The following is an 18,588-nucleotide window of genomic DNA, read 5'->3' as shown; positions in this document are numbered from 1 at the left end:
TAGACATGTATATTATACACATATAAATACATATGTATGTATGGTTATATTTATATTTAGACATGTATATTATACACATATAAATACATATGTACGTGTGGTTATATTTATATTTAGACATGTATATTATACACATATAAATACGTATGTATGTATGGTTATATTTATATTTCGACATGTATATTATACACATATAAATACGTATGTATGTATGGTTATATTTATATTTAGACGTGTATTATACACATATAAATACATATGTATGTATGTGTGGTTATATTTATATTTAGACGTGTATATTATACAAATATAAATACATATGTATGTGTGGTTATATTTATATTTAGACATGTATATTATAAACATATAAATACGTATGTATGTATGGTTATATTTATATTTAGACATGTATATTATACACATATAAATACATATGTATGTGTGGTTATATTTATATTTAGACATGTATATTATACACATATAAATACATATGTATGTATGGTTATATTTATATTTAGACATGTATATTATACACATATAATTATGTATGTATGTATGGTTATATTTATATTTAGACATGTATATTATACACATATAAATACATATGTATGTGTGGTTATATTTATATTTAGACATGTATATTATACACATATAAATACATATGTATGTATGGTTATATTTATATTTAGACATGTATATAATACACATATAAATACGTATGTATGTATGGTTATATTTAGACATGTATATTATACACATATAAATACGTATGTTTGTATGGTTATATTTATATTTAGACATGTATATTATACACATATATATACGTATGTAAGTATGTATGGTTATATTTATATTTAGACATGTATATTATACACATATAAATACATATGTATGTGTGGGTATATTTATATTTAGACATGTATATTATACACATATAAATACATATGTATGTATGTGTGGTTATATTTATATTTAGACATGTATATTATACACATATAAATACATATGTATGTATGTGTGATTATATTTATATTTAGACATGTATATTATACACATATAAATACATATGTATGTGTGGGTATATTTATATTTAGACATGTATATTATACACATATAAATACATATGTATGTGTGGGTATATTTATATTTAGACATGTATATTATACACATATAAATACATATTACAAAAAATAACTCAGCACACCTCAAATTCAAAAAATACAAATCAATTTTATTGTAAAGTATCTAAATACAATTCTATAGCATGAATCCACAACTTTCAGTCCATCCACACATGCAAGACACGTTCATTCATAAAACAATCAGATTCAACACAGGCGTCCCTGGAAGAATCAACAAAGGCTCTCAAAAAACCGCTATTATAAATATATATCTTAGAAAGTTCATTTAGATGTAGAAATGGACAGTCCCTTAGACATACAGAACTTTCACAGTTATATCCAAATGTATAATCTTTGATGCAATCTATAAGACAAAGCTGCTGTGAGAATTTTTTCTTTTGATTACAAACATATCCTCTTAAGCATGAGGTTTAAATAGCATTTCAAAAGATGTGATCATTCCCTTGTTCAGCATACACCTTTTCATGATAGGTATAAGCACATCTATATGTTAGTGCGAATTTCAACAAAACAGAAGCCGTTAGTTCATCCAGCATATGTGTTAAAGTCAATCTTGTGTTAACTCTCGGTATACTCCAAGGCTCTTTCAAAGTTCCCCTCTTTAAACCACACTTGCGGTAGGGTAATATTCAGCCTGAGTATCGATGCATAACTATTCTAACAGTTCATGTTGTAACATATGCGTAAAGTTTATAACACTTCCCAGCACTAGTATGTTAGTGAATTAGAGCGTCTCTAATGCAGTGGAAGCCGTGAGTTAAGTCAGCATGTGTATCACCAATCATCTGTATTGCGTCTGAGTTAGTATAGAAGCTGGCCAGTTAGAACATGCATGTTAATTAACTTTTATAATACTTGCGATTCCATGTCCTTTCGATCAAATGGAAATACTCCTGACATTTATCCACTTGTGCGGACGGGAGAACAAACACCACTTGATTAGGTCTTGTATCCTTATAGAACAACGGCTCTTTCTGTAATCCTTTGTCTTTAGCATCAAAGTCCTTGTATCGGAAAGCAGTTTAGTGAGCTGCCCTTACACTCCGACGCGCGTTTCGGGACTCCGCCCTTTTTCAAGGAGTATACGTCATCATGGAAACGGCCTCTTTTAGAAGGGCCCAAGCGTGATTCTATTGGTGCATTCACACACACCTCTCTAATACGTCACCCATTCAACTACCATATGAAACATAAACAATGTAACTAAAACTATATTAAAACAAACTAAATGTAATAATCTCACTTCAAGAGATTAATACTTCTTGATGCAGCAACGATGCAACAACATGACGAGGTCACAACATACCAATTAAACCTATGAAGATGAAAATTCATTCGTAACCTACCTGTTTTTTGTTACTTAAATGTATATAGACTTTCATATACGAAACAGACCTCTTTATGAGGGATTAAATTCTCACTCAACTAAAGGGATATTTTATTAAATTCAATCTACCTATATTGTAGCGAACCCAATAAAAGGCCCTATATCACAATTACTGTTTGCTGACTGAATTTATAACAAAGAAAGGGGGACAAAATAAATATCTGCACGGGGATTAATTTATCCAGGCTCTTTAAATGTTATTTTATTATTGTATTCTAAGATCCTATTGGACATTTAATCACCATAGGAAGATCCTATTCATACAAAATGACCCCAAGAGATGTCTCTATTAAGGCCCCTAGGTGACAGTGTGTCCAATTTTCTTATCCATTGGGCTTCTTTCTTAAATAGTACTTTTTGTCTATCCCCTCCTCTCCTAAAAGGAGGGACATCATCTACTATTTGAAACCGCAATTGGCTTTTATTATGGGATGCCATTGTGAAATGATAAGATACTGGAGCATCCCAGTCTGAATTGCCTATGGCTGCTTTATGCTGTCTGATCCTGTCACGGACACATTCAGTGGTCTCTCCCACATAGGCAAATCCACAAGGACACTTAATGACATATATCACATGACTTGAATTGCATGTGTATGTGTTCTTAATTCCTATCTTACGTCCAGTGTGTGGATGTGTCACAATATCCCCTTTTATCATAGAATTGCATTGTGCACAGTTATAACAAGGGAAACAACCTTTCTTTTGTAAAGATGGAGCTGGACTTCTAGTCCCTAAATCGGCTCTAACGAGTACATCTTTCAGGTTTTTATTTCTCATACAAGGTTTTTATTTCTCATACAAGAGAAATAAAAACCTGAAAGATGTACTCGTTAGAGCCGATTTAGGGACTAGAAGTCCAGCTCCATCTTTACAAAAGAAAGGTTGTTTCCCTTGTTATATCTTGTTATTCTTCAGGATTTATCAGTATTAGTTTTAAAATTGGGTTTCTTTCTTTTTGCACACTCTTGTTTTAATACAGCAAGAGAGTTCTGAGTTAAAAATTTAAAGGCCCAGTATAAATTAAAGGGCCAGTTTTGATTTTTTTTATTTTTATTTCATTATTGTCTGTTCTATAATATGGATCTAGAAGCTGTACAAAATGTTACTTGTGCCATGTGTTTGGATGCCAATGTGGAACCTCCAGTTCCTTTTTGTCCCTCATGAGTTGAGAGGGCTCTAAGCTATAGAGAATAAAATGTTCATGATAAAAAATTGTCAGGCGGATGCTTCTCAGGAGTCTAACGATGAGATGCAGAGTATGCCGCAGCTTTCTCCCCAAGCGTCCCAACCTTTAAGCCCGCTCAAGCAGTGCCCTGTACTACTTCTTTAGCTTCTGCCGCAGTTACGTTAAGACATAGCTGCAGTTATGTCTTCTACACTTTCTGATGCGTTATTTGCCTTTCCTATACTTCAACGCAAACGTAAAAGGAACTATGTGGTCAATGAAGTTTCTGATGCTATGGTGGCAATCTCGGATGTACCCTCCATACCTCTGAGGACTGTGACTCCACGGTAGTGGTCATTCCTGAGAAATCGAGTAAGTTGGACAGATACTTCGAAGTTCCTTCTTACTCAGATGTTTTTCCAGTTCCCAAGCAAACTTCGGAGATTATTTCTAAGGAATGGGAGGGACCAGGTATTCCCTTCTCTCCTCCTATCTTCAAGAAGATGTTCCCTATAGCTGACACTGTCGGGGAAACTTGGCAAACAGTTCCTAAGGTGGAGGGGGCTATTTCCACCTTGGCCAACTGAACTACTATTGGTATTGAGGATAGTTGTGCCTTCAAAGACCCTATGGACAAGAAGTTGGAGGGTCTACTTAAAAAGATCTATGTTCACCAGGGTCTGCTATTGCAACCGGCTGCATGCATTGCTACAGTCACCAGTGCGGCAGCTTATTGGTTTGATGCTCTCGCGGAGTCTCTTAAGACTGAGACTTCTTTAGAGGAAATCCAGGATCGGATTAAAGCTCTGAAATTAGCCAACTCTTTCATAACAGATGCTTCTCTGCAAATTACTAAATTGGCGGCTAAGAATTCAGGTTTCTCTATCCTAGCCCGCAGAGCCTTATGGTTGAAGCCTTGGTCTGCGGATGTATCATCCAAATCTAAGCTCCTGGCAATTCCTTACAAGGGAAAGACCTTGTTTGGGCCTGGCTTGAAGGAAATTATCTCTGACATCATGGGAGGCAGGGGTCATCTCCTTTCTCAAGATAAAAGAAACAAACAGAAAGGACAACAAAGTAATTTTCGTTCCTTTCGAAGTTTCAAGGGAAATTCCTTCTCTTCTTCCTCTAAACAGGAAGGAAGCTATTCACAATCTAAGTCTACTTGGAGACCCAACCAATTTTGGAACAAGGGTAAACAATCCAAGAAACCTGCTGCCGATTCCAAGTCAGCATGAAGGGTTTGCCCCCGATCTGGGACCGGATCTGGTAGGGGGCAGACTTTCCTTCTTCATTCAGGCTTGGGTGCGGGATGTTCAGGATCCCTGGGCTATAGAAATAGTGTCTCAGGGATACAAACTGGAGTTCAGAAATTATCCTCCCCAGGAAGATTTCTTCTTTCAAGATTATCTGCAGACCAGATAAAAAGAGAGGCGTTCTTACATTGTGTAAGAGACCTCTCCTCCATGGGAGTAATTTGTCCCGTTCTGTTACAGGAACACGGGCAGGGTTTTTATTCAAATCTGTTTGTAGTTCCCAAAAAGGAGGGAACTTTCAGACCTATCTTAGAACTCAAGAGTCTAAACAAGTTTCTCAGAGTTCCATCATTCAAGATGGAAACTATTCGTTCCATTCTTCCATTGATCCAGGAGGGTCAATTTTTGACGACAGTGGATTTAAAGGACGCATATCTTCATGTTCCTATCCACAGAGATTATCACAAGTTTCTATGGTTTGCCTTTCTGGACGAACACTTTCAGTTCGTGGCTCTTCCTTTCGGTCTGGCCACGGCACCCAGAATTTCCACAAAGGTTCTGGGATCTCTGCTGGCGGTTCTAAGACTGCGGGGCATTGCGGTGGTGCCTTATCTGGACGATATTCTAATCTAATCGTCATCTTGTCAGCAAGCAAGGTCCCATACCGACATTGTGCTATCCTTGCTGAGAACTCACGGGTGGAAGGTAAATCTGGAAAAGAGTTCTTTAATCCCGAAGACAAGGGTGACCTTCTTGGGGACTCTAATCGATTCTATATCCATGAGAATTTTTCTGACAGAGGTCATAAAATCAAGATTCTGGATACATGTCGAGCCCTTCAGTCCACTCCTCAGCCATCAGTGGCCCAGTGCATGGAGGTAATCAGATTGATGGTGGCGGCAATGGACATCATACCGTTTGCTCGGTTTCACCTCAGGCCTCTGCAGTTAAGCATGCTCAGGCAGTGGAATGGAGATTATACGGTTTTGTCTCCTCGAATAACCCTGGATCAGGAGACGAGGGACTCTCTTCAATGGTGGTTGTCTCTGGATCATCTATCCCAGGTGACATGCTTTTGCAGACCTTCATGGGTGATTGTGACAACAGACGCCATCTTTTAGGATGGGGAGCAGTCTGGGGCTCTCTAAAGGCTCAGGGAGTATGGACTCAGGCAGAGTCTCTTCTCCCTATCAACATCCTAGAGCTCTGGGCGATCTTTAATGCTCTTCGGGCTGGCCTCAGTTGGCTTCGGCCCAGTTCATCAGATTCCAGTCAGACAACATAACGACAGTGGCTTACATCAATCATCAGGGGGGAACGAGGAGTTCCTTAGCGATGACCGAAGTAGCCAAGATAATCTGGTGGGCGGAGGCCCATTCTTGCCATCTGTCAGCGATCCACATCCCAGGGGTGGACAACTGGGAGGCGGATTTTCTGCGCAGGCAGACTTTTCATCCGGGGGAGTGGGAATTCCATCCGGAAATATTCTCCAACCTGATTCTCAAATGGGGTCAGCCCGAGTTGGATCTCATGGCATCTCGTCAGAATGCCAAGCTCCCGAGATACGGGTCCAGGTCCAGAGACCCCCAGGCGGAACTGATAGATGCTTTGGCAGTTCCTTGGTCCTTAAGCCTAGCATATCTCTTCCCCACGTTTGCTCTTCTTCCCGGGTTATTGCTCGAATCAAACAGGAGAAGGCATCAGTGAACCTCATCGCTCCTGCGTGGCCTCGCAGGCTTTGATATACCCATCTGGTGGACATGTCATCCCTGCCACCTTGGAAACTTCCATTGAGGAAGGACTTTCTCATTAGAGGACCCTTCCTTCACCCAAATCTAGCTTCTCTGAAGCTGACTGCTTGGAGATTGAACGCTTAATTCTATCCAAGCAGGGTTTCTCTGATACGGTCATAGAAACTTTAATTCAGGCGCGTAAACCTGTAACTAGAAAGATTTACCATAAGATATGGCGTAAATATCTTTATTGGTGTGAATCCAAGGGCTACTCATGGAGTAGAGTTAGGATTCCCAGGATTTTGTCTTTTCTCCAAGAAGGATTGGAGAAGGGTTTATCGGCAAGTTCCCTAAAGGGTCAGATCTCTGCCTTATCTATTTTGTTAAACAAGCATCTGGCAGATGTCCCAGATGTTCAATCCTTTTGTCAGGCTTTGGTTAGAATCAGGCCTGTGTTTAAACCAATTGCTCCTCCATGGAGTTTGAATTTAGTTCTTAAAGTTCTTCAAGGGTCTCCGTTTGAGCCTATGCATTCCTTAGATATTAAGTTGTTATCTTGGAAAGTTTTATTTCTTGTTGCCATTTCTTCAGCTCGAAGAGTGTCTGAGCTTTCGGCATTGCAATATAATTCACCTTACCTTATTTTTCATTCGGATAAGGTGGTTTTACGTACTAAACTTGGTTTTCTTCCTAAGGTTGTTTCAGACAGGAACATTAATCAGGAGATTGTTGTTCCTTCCTTGTGTCCTAATCCTTCTTCTGAAAAGGAACGTCTTTTGCACAATTTGGACGTAGTTCGTGCTCTGAAATTTTATTTACAAGTGACTAAGGACTTTCGTCAGTCTTCTTTGTAATTTTCTCTAGAAAACGTAAGAGTCAGAAAGCTACGGCTACCTCTCTTTCTTTTTGGCTGAAGAGTATCATCTGTTTTGCATATGAGACTGCTGGACAGCAGCCTCCTGAAAGAGTTAAGGCTCATTCCACTAGGGCTGTGGCTTCCTCATGGGCATTCAAAAATGAAGCTTCTGTTGAACAGATTTGCAAGGCTGCAACTTGGTCCTCTCTTCACACTTTTTTCTAAATTTTACAAATTTGATACTTTTGCTTCTGCTGAGGCTGTTTTTGGGAGAAAGGTTCTTCAAGCAGTGGTGCCTTCCATTTAGGTTCCCTGTCTTGTCCCTCCCTTATCATCTGTGTACTCTAGCTTTGGTATTGTATCCCACAAGTAAGGATGAAATCCGTGGACTCATCGTGTCTTTAAAAAGAAAAGAAAATGTATGCTTACCTGATAAATTTGTTTCTTTTTAGACATGATGAGTCCACGGCCCACCCTGTTCTCTGAGACAGGTTATTAATTTTTGTAAACTTCAGACACCTCTGCACCTTGGCTTTTCCTTTCTCTTCCTAACTTTGGTCGAATGACTGGAGTGGGAGGGAAGGGAGGAGCTATATAACAGCTCTGCTGTGTTGCTCTTTGCCTCCTCCTGCTGACCAGGAGGCGTAATCCCACAAGTAAGGATGAAATCCGTGGACTCATCGTGTCTAAAAAGAAACTAATTTATCGGGTAAGCATACATTTTCTTTTTAATCAGACAGTGTTAATATGAGTGTTACTGTACTTTGTAATATATTTCCTTCTTAATATGATAGTCCATGGCATCATTCCTTACTGCTGGGAAATACTGAACCTGGCCACAAGGAGGAGGCAAATACACCCCAGCCCAAAGGCTTAAATACCTCTCCCACTACCCCATCCCCCAGTCATTCTTTGCCTTTCATCACAGAAGGACGGAAGAGAAGTGTCAGAAGATTTTGGAGTAGTTCCTTTGGAGGGGTATATGCCCTTCGATATGGAACTGGAGTTTTTAAGTAGTCTTGTCAGCCTCTCAGTGAGAGCATTGACAAAATGGTGTTGACGAGTTTCACTGCCTGCTTGTTTTCTCACTCAAGTCCATGTCAGGAGCGATGCTACAAGACTGTCACACTTGAGAAGCTGTGCTTCTGTTCCACAGCATGGATTCTGGAAAGATCGTTTCAGTTTTTTCATATGTTGAAAATGCTAGAAGACAGGGTCACAGTGTGGCTCCTTTTATCTTAATAGAATCATGGGTTAATATTTCCTGACGGGGATTATTGAACAGTGGAGTTTAATCATATGTGATGCTTTGATTTTATGCTGCTTTATGTGTGCGATTTTGTTGGGCGCATAGACTGTTTATGTGGCTGGAACGCACAGGTTTTTACTTTCACTTTGAGTGCTGCGCAGCTTGGTGCACTTTTTCTCATAGCAGGGACGGTCCTGCCTTGTGCACCATGCAACTGGGTGTGGTCTCGCTTTCATTTCCTCTTTCCTGACCGAGCTGTCTGTCGGAGAAGACGCTATTTCTCTGTATTATCTGGGTCTAGGAGGTGGTGAGTGTCCCAGCCATTGGGAGTATAAAGGTGCCGTTTTTTGAGAAATTAAGATTGTTTAATTTCTGTGTCCTACTGTTATTAGCTTCAGCTATGGAGGATTCTGAGATACTAGAGGGTACTCCCTCTATTCCAAATAGTAATACCTGTTTATATTGTGAGGAGGCCTTGGTATGCCTGCCCTCTGAACTATGTTCCACATGCCTTGGCAACGTTATTAGGTCAAAGAAGGGTAACCCCTTTAGTACCACTGAGCCATCCACCTCTGAGGACTCGTTGTCCCGTGAGGTGCATACCCAACAGTTATATCCTACACATGCAGCTTCCCGTAGCACGCTTGATCCTCCATCTGGAGGGGGCCTTCTGTCATCAGATTTTACAACGCAGTTAAAAACGGTGGTGTCTAAGGCCCTCAGTGCTTTACCTCACCCTGCTAAGCACAAGCAGAGGGTTAAACATAGCTCTCCTGCCCAGGGGTTATTATGTAATTTATTGGATTTCTCTGCTTTGTCGCAGTTATTGAGGATGAGTTGAACTCTGAGACTTCAAAGGGTGAGCTTTCTGGGATGGAGTCTGCTGTCTCTAGGCCTCCTGCTGCGGAGGAACCAGCCTTTAAATTTAAGATTGAACACTTACGTTTTCTTCTGAAGGAAGTCCTGTCTACATTAGAGGTTCCAGAGGCCAATCTGGCTGATGAACCTTTGATTCCTAAATTAGACAGAGTTTACGAGGACAGCGTAGTGCCTTTAACTTTTCCTGTGCCTGTAAAGATGGTGAACGTTAAGAATGAATGGGTCTTCCTTTAAAAAATGATTCCCTGTTCCCGGACTCTCAATTGGAGTTGGGGTCGCTATCTCCACACTTGCCAAGCGTACTACTATCCTGCTTGAGGATAGCTCGTCATTCAGAGAGCCAATGAATAAGAAAACTCTTCTAAGAGAGATGTTTCAACATACGGGATACTTATTTCAACCGGCAGCAGCCGTTGCCACAGTTTCTGGAGCAGCTACCTACTGGTGCGACTCCTTATCAAAATTGATCGAGGTGGAGGGTCGCTTCAAAATTATCCAGGAAAGAATTAAAGCCTTGAGAATTGCTAATTCTTTTATCTGTGATGCAAACATGCAGATTATTCGCCTAACTGCTAAGGTTTCTGGATTTTCGGTTCAGGCTCGTTGGGCGATCTGGTCTGCGGATATGACTTCTAAGTCCAGACTTCTTTCCCTTCACTTTAAAAGAAAGTTTTTATTTTGGCCAAGGCCTGGATTCCGTTATCTCCACGGTTACGGGGGGCAAGGGTACCTTCCTACCTCAAGAAAAAAAAATCAAGTCTAAGGGACAGAGTTCTAATTTCTTTCATGTAATTGGCAAGAGTCCATGAGCTAGTGACGTATGGGATATACAATCCTACCAGGAGGGGCAAAGTTTCCCAAACCTCAAAATGCCTATAAATACACCCCTCACCACACCCATAATTCAGTTTTACAAACTTTGCCTCCTATGGAGGTGGTGAAGTAAGTTTGTGCTAAGATTTCTACGTTGATATGCGCTTCTCAGCATTTTGAAGCCCAGTTCCTCTCAGAGTACAGCGAATGTCAGAGGGACGTGGAGAGTATCACCTATTGAATGCAATGATTTTTCTAACGGGGGTTTCTTTTTCATAGGTTCTCTGTTATCGGTCATAGAGATTCATCTCCTACCTCCCTTTTCAGATCGACGATATACTCTCATATACCATTACCTCTACTGATAACTGTTTCAGTACTGGTTTGGCTATCTGCTATATGTGGATGGGTGTCTTTTGGTAAGTATGTTTTTTATTACTTAAGACACCTCAGCTATGGTTTGGCACTTTATGCATTTATATAAAGTTCTAAATATATGTATTATACTTATATTTGCCATGAGTCAGGTTCATGTATTTCCTTTTGCAGATTGTCAGTTTCATATTTGGGGAAAGTTAATATTAAGAAATATTTTTCTTACCTGGGGTTTAGTCTTTTTTTCAATTGACTACTTTGTTTCAAATTGCGGGCTGACTTAGGCTCTCGGGTGTGGGCCAAATGCTACACTTTATTGCGTCATTCTTGGCGCGAGAATTTTTGGTGCAAAAGGCACGTCCGTTGACGCATGTTAGTCATTTCTGGCGTCGTAATTGATGCAGAGGTTTCACACAGGGTTGCGTCGTTAGTGACATTTCCGGACATGGTTGGCGGCAAAAAAAATTTCAGTTACGTTGTGCATCATACTTGGCGCCAAACTTTTTTCATTATTTATTGCCCCATTGCTTTTTGCCTCTTGCCTTTTTCTATCTCAGAGGGCTATGCTATTTTCATTTTTTCCCATTCCTGAAACTGTCATATAAGGAAATTGATAATTTTGCTTTATATCTTGTTTTTTCTTTTATATTTTGCAAGATGTCTCAATCTGATCCTGCCTCAGAAGTATCTGTTTGAACTTTGCTGCCTGACATTAGTTCTACCAAAGCTAAGTGCATTTGTTGTAAAATTGTGGAGATTATATCTCCTAATGTCATTTGTATTAGTTGTCATGATAAACTTTTACATGCAGATAGTGTGTCCATCAGTAATAGTGCCGGTTGCAGTTCCTTCAACTTCTAATGTACATGATATACCTATGAATTTTAAAGAATTTGTTACTGATTCTATTCAGAAGGCTTTGTCTGCATTTCCACCTTCTAATAAGCGTAATAGGTCTTTTAAAACTTCTCGTAAAGTTGATGAAATTTCAAATGACCGACAACATAATGAATTATTCACCTCTGATGAGGATCTATCTGATTGGCCACTTCCGTTAAAGCCGGACCTACTGTCTCAAGGTCCGTTTTTCCATCAGGATCTTAAATCATTAAATTTGAAGGTATGGAAATTGAACGCTTAGTACTAGAGATTTCTCTGACTCAGTGATTAATACTATGTTACAAGCTCGTAAATCTGTCTCTAGGAAGATTTATTATCGAGTTTGGAAGACTTAGATTTCATGGTGTTCTTCTCATAAATTCTCTTGGCATTCTTTGCGAATTCCAAGAATTTTACAGTTTCTCCAGGATGGTTTGGATAGGGGTTTGTCTGCAAGTTCCTTGAAGGGACAAATCTCTGCTCTTTCTGTTTTATTTCACAGAAGGATTGCTAATATTCCTGATATTCACTGTTTTGTACAGGCTTTAGTTCGTATTAAGCCTGTCATTAAATCAATTTCTCCTCATTGGAGTCTTAATTTGGTTTTGAGGGCATTACAGGCTCCTCCATTTGAGCCTATGCACTCTTTGGACATTAAACTGCTTTCTTATAAAGTGTTGTTCCTTTTGGCCATCTCTTCTTCTAGAAGAGTTTCTGAGCTTTCTGCTCTTTCTTGTGAATCTCCTTTTCTGATTTTTCATCAGGATAAGGCGGTTTTGCGTACTTCATTTAAGTTTTTACCTAAGGTTGTGAATTCTAACAACATTAGTAGAGAAATTGTTGTCCCTTCCTTGTGTCCTAATCCTAAGAATTCTTTGGAAAGAGCCTTACATTCTTTGGATGTGGTAAGGGCTTTGAAATATTATGTTGAAGCTACTAAAGATTTCAGGAAGACTTCTAGTCTGTTTGTTATATTTTCTGGTCCTAGGAAATGTCAGAAGGCCTCTGCTATTTCCTTGGCTTCGTGGTTAAAGCTTTTGATTCATCAAGCTTATTTGGAATCGGGTCAAGCCCCGCCTCAGAGAATTACAGCTCATTCTACTAGATCAGTCTCCACTTCGTGGGCTTTTAAGAATGAAGCTTCAGTTGATCAGATTTGCAAAGCAGAGACTTGGTCTTCTTTGCATACATTTACTAAATTCTACCGTTTTAATGTATTTGCTTCTTCAGAAGCAGTTTTTGGTAGAAAAGTTCTTCAGGGAGCTGTTTCAGTTTGATTCTTCTGCTGATGTTTTAAGTTTTTCTTTTCTTCATGAGAATAACTTATATTTTGGGTTGTGGATTAATTTTTCAGCATATGGCTGTTTTTATTTTTATCCCTCCCTCTCTAGTGACTCTTGCATGGAGTTTCACATCTTGGGTATCTGCTATCCCATATGTCACTAGCTCATGGACACTTAGAAACATAGAAACATAGATATTGACGGCAGATAAGAGCCATAGGCCCAGCAAGTCTGCCCGACCTTACCTAACAGTATAAACTTATCTAGTTCGTAGGATAGCCTTATGCTTGTCCCATGCATTTTTAAAGTCCCCCACAGTGTTTGTTGCTACTACCTCTTGAGGAAGTTTATTCCATAAATCAATCACTCTTTCTGTAAAGAAGTGCTTCCTCAAATTACTCCTGAATCTACTACCCTTTAGCTTGAGCTCATGACCCCTTGTTCTTGAATTTTCCATTTTATGTAAAATACCCACAGTCTCAGTTTTACTAAACCCTTTAATGTACTTGAAAGTTGCTATCATATCACCTCTTTCCCTTCTCTCCTCTAAGCTATACATATTTAGGTCATTGAGCCTATCCTGGTAAGTTTTATTTTTTAGACCATGTACCATTTTGGTAGCCCTCCTTTGCACAGATTCAAGTTTGTTAATATCCTTCTGAAGATATGGCCTCCAGAACTGCACACAATACTCAAGATGAGGCCTAACTAATGATCTATAAAGTGGCATAAGAACCTTACTATTTCTGCTGCAAATACCTCTACCAATACATCCAAGCATTCTGCTAGCCTTACTCGCTGCATTACTACATTGTTTACTAAGTTTTAAATCATCTGAAATAATAATTCCCAAGTCCTGTTCCTCATCTGTAACAGTCAGTAAAGTGTCATTGAGTCTGTAATTAACATTTGGATTTTTCTTCCCTAAATGCATTATTTTACACTTTGCTGTGTTAAACTTTAGATCCCAGTCGTTTGTCCAATCCTCCAATTGTTGTATATCACTTCTCATTTTGTCTACCCCCCCTGGAACATCCACTCTGTTGCAAATTGTTGTATCATCTGCAAAGAGACATACTTTCCCCTGTAGCCCTTTGCTGATATCGCAGGATTGTATATCCCATACGTCACTAGCTCATGGACTCTTGCCAATATGAAAGAAATAAATTGTTTTTCGTTCCTTTCGTTCTGATTAATCCCAACGACAACAGCCTTCCGCTAAGCCCGAGGAAACCAAGAGTACTTGGAAGCCAGCTTAGTCCTGGAATAAATCCAAGCAGAGCAAGATTCCCGCCGAGACTAAATCAGCATGAAGGGGCGGCCCCCGATCCAGCGCAGGATCGTGTAGGGGGCAGACTGTCGCTCTTTTTAGAAGCTTGGTTCAGGGGTGTGCAGGATCCATGGGTCCTGGAGGTCATAGCTCAGGGATACAAGATAAGTTTCAAGTCTCATCCACCCAAGGGCAGATTTCTCCTCGAGCTTCCAGACCAGAAAAAAGGCAAGCCTTTCTGGGGTGTGTGCAGGATCTGTCCTCCTTAGGGTTCATTGTCCCGGTACCTATCGCAGAAAGAGGCTTGGGATACTATTTAAACCTTTTCGTGGTCCCAAAGAAGGAGGGAACTTTTTGCCCAATTCTGGACATAAAGTGCTAAAACCAGTGGCATATTTAGGTTTTGTGCTGCCCTAGGCACTCGAAATTCTGCTTCCCGACACCCCCCAAAAGGTTTTATGCCTGTTTTTTCCCATAATATTTTTTGGGTCAGTGTGTAAAATGTACTTGCATACAGGTGGGTTGAATTGCATGCATCTCATACCATTTTCTCCCTGAGAGGAGGGAGAGAAAAGGAGAGGGCAGAAAAGGGAGGGAACGGAAAGAAGGGAGGGAGAAATAGAGAAGAGAACAGGGGGAGGGAAAGAATGGAGGGTAAGAAGGGAGCAAGGGAGGGAGTTGAGAAAAAGAAGGGAGGGAGTTGAGAGAAAGAAGGGAGGGAGGGAGGGAAAGAAGGAAGGGATGGAGGGAAAGAAAGAAGAGAGGGAGTTGATGGAGGGAGGGAGTTGAGGGAGGAAGGGTGTTGAGGGTGGAAGGGAGGGAGAAGGGAAAGAAGAGGAAGGGAAGGAAAGGAGAATACACTTTGAAACAATCACTGCCCTTCACATGCAACAACATATAGTAATTACCATCATTCAAGTAATTAAACGTTTTAATTGTCTGTATACTATTTACTCCGTGGGTTCATTAATGCAGAGAAAGCTAGCTATAATAGTTTATGATTAGACATCACAAGTTAATCTAAGCAGTGCTCAGACACATCCAGTCTGTTAGTTACGAGGACCTGGAATAAGCACTGCGCTGGCAGACCCATCACAGCTGACAAGGGGAGGCACAAAGTCTTCCACTGTAAAAATGCCGGCGGCTTTAAATGAAGCAACGGTTTAAAGGAGCACTGCCTGTGAAGAGCGACCTTAATCAGCGCACGTGCCTTGTCTTCTCTGTAAAAGCCTGCACTGTATCGCTCACTGTATTGTGTGCTGTCTTTTAGAGAGAGGATAGGGCAGACGTGCTGCCCCTCCCAAATCTGCTGCCCTAGGCACCGGCCTTGTTGGCCTAGGCCATAATACACCTCTGGCTTAAACACATTTCTAAATGTCCCCCCGTTCAAGATGGAGACAATAAGGTCCATCCTTCTCTTAGTTCAGGAAGGACAGTTCATGACCACTATAGATCTGAAGGATGCTTACCTTCATGTTCTAATCCACAGGGATCACTTCCAGTTCCTAAGGTTTGCGTTCCTGGACCAGCACTTCCAGTTCATTGCACTAGCTACTGCTCTAAGAATTTTTATGAAGGTTCTAGGGGCTCTTCTAGCCGTTGCCAGAACCCAGGGTATAGCAGTAGCGGACGGTATTCTGGTACAAGCACCATCTTTTCGTCTGGCGGAGGACCATTCGGAAACTCTTCTCTCTCTTCTTCAATCTCATGGATGGAAAATAAATCTAGAAAAGACTTCTCTTATTCCAAGCACCAGGGTGGAATTCCTGGGTACTATAATAGACTCCATACTCCATAACAGACTAGAGACGCTGCAAGCTTGCTTCGGCATGTCTTGCCCTCCGGACCTCCTTAAGGCCCTCTATGGCTCAGTGTATGGATGTAATTGGTCTCATGGTGTCCAGCATGGACATCATTCCCATTTCCAGGTTTCCGTCTCAGACCACTGCAACTGTGCATGCTGATGCAGTGGAACGGTGATCATTCAGATCTGTCTCAACAGATCTCTCTGGACAGCCAATTGAAAGAATCGCACTCTTAGTGGCTTTGTCCAAATCATCTGTCCAGATGGACATCCTTCTTAAGACCATCCTGGGAGATTGTGACTACGGACGCAAGTCTATCAGGATGGGGAGCTGTTTGGAGTGCCAGGACGGCACAGGGCCTGTGGTCTCAGGAGGAACGCTCCCTCCCGTTCAACATTCTGGAACTTCGAGCAATCTTCAATGCTTTGAAAGCTTGGCCCCTTCTGGGTTCGTCCCGGTTTATCAGATTCCAATCAGAGAATATAACCTTAGTGGCTTACATCAACCATCAGGGGGGGAACGAGAGGCTCCCTAGCAATGAGGGAGGTATCTTGAATTCTGGAGTGGGCGGAGGCCCACAGCTGTTCACGGTCAGCGATCCACATTCCGGGTGTGGACAACTGGGAAGCGGATTTTCTCAGCAGACAATCCTTTCATCTGGGGGAATGGTCTCTCCATCCCGAAGTGCTTGTGGATATATGCATCAAGTGGGGATGCCAGAGATAGATCTCATGGCGTCTCGTCTCAATACCAAGCTACCTAGATATGGGTTGAGGTCCACGGATCCTCAGGCGGAGCTAATAAATGCATTAGCAGTGCCTTGGAGGTTCCGTCTAACCTTTTTCCCCGCTGTTACCACTTCTTCCTCGTGTAGTGGCCTACATCAAGCAGGAGCAGGTATCAGTGACACTGATTGCTCCATTGTGGCCGCAAAGAATGCGGGTTGCGGATCTAGTGAGGATGTCATCATCTCCTCCGTGGAAGTTACCTTGTCACAGGGATCTGCTGGAACAAGGTCCCTTTGTTCATCAAAATCTAGATTCTCTGAGGCTGACTGCATGGAGATTGAACGTTTAGTCCTAGCCAAGAGAGGTTTTTATGAGAGAGTGATTGATACTCTCATTCAAGCTAGTTAGCCGGTTACTCATCGCATCTATCATAAGGTGTGGAGAACCTACTTATTCTCGTGTTAAGAGCGTCGATTTTCCTGGTGTAAAGTTAAGGTTGCCAGGATACTATCGTTTCTCCAGGATGGACTGGAGAAGAGCCTTTCTACCAGTTCCCTGAGGGGACAGATTTTGGCCCTATCTGTTTTACTGCACAAGAGGCTCTCCGAGCTTCCTGATGTACAAGGATTTGATTAGTATCAGACCTGTGTTTAGATCTAGGGCTCCTCCTTGGAGTCTAAATCTTGTCCTTAAGGTTTTGCAACAGGCTCCATTTAAGCCTATGCATGAGATTGACATTAAATCGTTGTCCTGAAAGGTTCTTTTTCTACTGGCTATTGCTTCTGCGCACAGAGTATCTGAGATTGCCGCCTTGCAATGTGTGCCTCCTTATCTGGTGTTCCATTCGGATAAGTCTGTCCTACGTACTAAGTTAGGTTTCCTGCCTAAAGTCGTGTCAGACCGCAACATCAATCAAGAGATTGTGGTTCCTTCCTTATGTCCAAATCCTTCTTCTGCGAAGGAATGTTTGCTTCATAATCTGGACGTAGTTCGCGCCTTGAAGTTCTACCTTCAGGCTACTAAGGATTTTAGACAGACTTCGTCCTTGTTCGTTGTCTATTCGTGGAAGCGTAAGGGACAGAAGGTCTCTTCGACTTCCTTATCTTTTTGGTTAAGGAGTGTTATCCGCTTGGCTTATGAGATAGCGGGACGTAAACCTCCTCAGAGGATTAAGTCTCATTCTACTAGAGCAGTGGCTTCCTCTTGGGCCTTTAAGAACAAGGCCTCTATGGATCAGAATGTAAGGCGGCTACCTGATCCTCCTTACATACTTTTTCTAAATTTTACAAGTTTGATGTTTTTACTTCGACTGAAGCAGCCTTCGGGAGAAAGGTTTTGCAGGCTGTGGTGCCCTCAGATTAGGGTCCGCCTCTCTTTTTGTCCCTCTCGTTATCATTCAGTGTCCTCTTGAGCTTGGGTATAAGTTTCCCAACAGTAAGGAATGATGCAGTGGACTCTCCTTATATTAAGAAGGAAAACATAAATTATGCTTACCAGATAATTTCATTTCATTCTGTATAAGGAGAGTCCACGGCCCCGCCTGTGTTCTCCGATGGGCGGCCCTTTAAATTATGTTTTTATTCTGGCACCATTTATACTCTGATATTTCTCCTACTGTTCCTTGTTCCCTCAGCAGAATGACTGAGGGATGGGGGAAGTGGGAGAGGTATTTAAGCCTTTGGCTGGGGTGTCTTTGCCTCCTCCTGGTGGCCAGGTTCAGTATTTCCCAACAGTAAGGAATGATGCAGTGGACTCTCCTCATATA

This window comes from Bombina bombina, chromosome 5 (assembly GCF_027579735.1).
Source record: "Bombina bombina isolate aBomBom1 chromosome 5, aBomBom1.pri, whole genome shotgun sequence".
NCBI classification, from domain to species: domain Eukaryota; kingdom Metazoa; phylum Chordata; class Amphibia; order Anura; family Bombinatoridae; genus Bombina; species Bombina bombina.
The sequence above is the reverse complement of the archived record's forward strand: the minus strand, read 5'-3'. Positions refer to the sequence as shown.